This window comes from Alligator sinensis, unplaced genomic scaffold (genome assembly GCF_000455745.1).
Source record: "Alligator sinensis unplaced genomic scaffold, ASM45574v1 scaffold776_1, whole genome shotgun sequence".
Taxonomy (NCBI): domain Eukaryota; kingdom Metazoa; phylum Chordata; order Crocodylia; family Alligatoridae; genus Alligator; species Alligator sinensis.
The window spans coordinates 34,531-37,420 of NW_005843752.1; positions in this window are offsets into that span (position 1 = coordinate 34,531).

Genomic DNA, 2,890 nt, shown 5'->3' on the forward strand with positions numbered 1-2,890 from the left:
CATTCCCAAGAAGCCTCTTAACTGTCTCTTAGTCCGTGGAACCGCCATTCGGCAGATAACCTCTTTTCTCTCAGGGCCGAGTGCTCTCTGGCCTTGCGAGATATCAAATCCCAGGTACCGTACCTTTTCCTGCTCTATCTGGGCCTTTTTTCAGGATACTCGGTACTCCACTTGTCCCAGGAAGTTCAGCAAGCTCATGGTCAATTGGTGGCACTCTTGTTTGGTGGCAGCTGCAATTAACAAGTTGTCGACGTAGTGTAACAAGGTCCCCGATGGTCCCTTGTCCCACTTCTGGAGGTCAGTATTTAAGGCTGTACTAAAGATGGTGGGGCTGTTTTTGAAACCTTGTGGTAGGACAGTCCAGCACAATTGTGTTTTTCTCCTAGTATTCGGGTCTTCCCATTCAAATGCAAAGATTGGGCATGCGGCTTCAGCCCAGGGTGAGGTGGCAGTCAGGCCCCCTCTGCACACCCCCAGCCAGGTCAAGCAAGCTGGTGTTTTGCAGCACTAGGACTCCCTGTTCTCTGCCACGAGGAGCCGGAGGCTTTCATGGTTCCTCTCCCTCCACAAGGTCAGGGGGGAGAGTGTATCTGATTTTTCATACACACACACACACACAGTTTGCTGTGTGTGGCAGAAATGCCCCGTCGGTGCCCCTCTCCAGAGATCTGTCTCAGCCAGCCTGAGAGGCTGCTGTTGAATCTCTCACAGCGGGGATCTCCCACCTTGTCTGCAGACAAAAGCCTGGCGCCTGGGAGGCGATGCTCTGGTCACCTGGGCAGGGGGGGGAAAGACCCGGCCCTGCGCGCGGGCCCAGGTAGCCAGGGATACTTTGCAGATTGGACGGTTTGTAGCCAGTATTGGCAGCGTCGGGTGGGGCCGGCGGCTGTGGGCGGGGAGGTTTCTTTCCCTCCCTGCATTGCTCTCAGCGCAAAACTGAACAGCAACAGGACGACCGCTGCTCCTTCACTGCACACTTCCCACCCCACGGACCCTTCTTGTGGGATCAGGGGACAGCCGCAGAGTCGGGAAGGAACAGCCTTGTATTTATGGTCGGGGAGAGCGGCTTTGCCTGCAGCCTAGCTCTCAGCCTCACAACAACCCCCTTTTGAGAGACCGTCTCCAAACGATAATCTTTAGCTTCCATGTCCCTACAACCCTGGCGTTCCCTGTACATCCCCCCTGGACTTTGCCCCGTTCCTCCTGGCTGCTCCCTGGGCTCCTGCACCTGGGACTTCGCCCTCCTTCCCTGAGTTGCCATCGCTGGGATTTCCACCTCCCCTGTGTGGGTGGGTCTGTCTGTGCCCTTATTTGGATATTGCTTGAAGTTAGAGTTTCATGAGCATTAAATTGAATACCAAAGCCAGGCCCAGCCCCTTCCATGTACCCCACCCTGCGGCCTGCTGTTAAAAAAGCTCCTGATGGACTCACTGAAGAGAAGGTGCCTCGGTTTGGTTTAGCACATCATTCTGCATGTGCCCTAGTCATTGGTTTCATTTGCCCTGAGGGTTTTGTCCCCATCCACTTGCCAGAGGAGTCTGATCCCTTCCTCTGGCTGGAACAGGGCCAGGTTTCAGATGGCAGATTACATCAGGATTTCTATGCAAGTACCGTCCATGTGGGAGCTTTCACCTCTGAGGTTCAGCTCCCTGGCCTGACACATACAGAGATCCCAGTAAATGTGAGGACATGGGGTCCCTCAGTGCTGTGGCAACTTGTGGCATCCAAGCCTGCCCTCTTCCCACCTCTTGTCACCATGGGATACAAAGGTGCCCTTGGAAATGTCCGGGTTATCCTCTCCTTTGTCTCTGGGTGCTCAGGACCAGTCCTGCTGTGAGCATCTCACCAGAGCACATCCAGATGAGGTGCCATGGCTTCAATTCCCCTGGAGAGGGCAGGGCTGGTCACGGGTCCTGTTCTGCAGGGCACTGCTGTATCCAGCCGTCTTTTCCTTCTAGCACTGGAGTCACTGGGATTCATGGCAAGAAATCAGGGTCCCAGTTTATCCCACCTGACCACTCCGGCAGGGTCCCCTCTAGGATACCTTGCTTGAAATCTTCCCCAGGACCAGATCCAGGAAGACAGAGCAGGCCAGAGACCACAAGGGAACTTGCAACCATGCTACACCTGCCATTGCTAATGGGGTGTGTTGTCTGCACATAGCAGAAGGCTAGGGGAGGGCCTGACTGCCTCCTTACTGGTGACCAGCAAATAGGTTAGACAGTCTGCAGCACAGGACAGGAGCATCTCTAGAGAAGACAGGAGCTGCCTTGTGATGGGTGAAGGTGATGTGAGAAGAGGAGCATGAGGGGAGATGCTGATTAACTGGGAGACAGGTGGCCATGACAGTCTATCAGGAGCATTTTTAACAGCGGGCCATGGGACGGGGTTCCTGGAAGGGGCTGAGTCCAGCTTTGGTATTCAATTTAATCTCATGAAACTCTAACTTCAAGCACAGTAATTAAAATAAGCACAAACCATGTGGGAAGAGCTTTCCATCCATGTTAAATTGGAAATCCCTCATTGGGGAAACCTGATGGGGCCCATGTTTCCTGGAAGGGGCTGAGTCCAGCTTTGGTATTCAATTTAATCTCATGAAACTCTAACTTCAAGCACAGTAATTAAAATAAGCACAAACCATGTGGGAAGAGCTTTCCATCCATGTTAAATTGGAAATCCCTCATTGGGGAAACCTGATGGGGCCCATGTTAGCAGATGTGTCTCCAGGGACATGGGATCATTGAACAGGAGGACTGGAAGGAGCCTCACAAGGTCATCTAGTCCAGCCCCCTGATCCAGGTGCTGTCATCCCTGAGTAACCCATCCCAGCCAAGTGTCCGTCCAACCTGCTTCTCAAAGTTTCCCATCACGGAGATGCCACCGCTCCTTT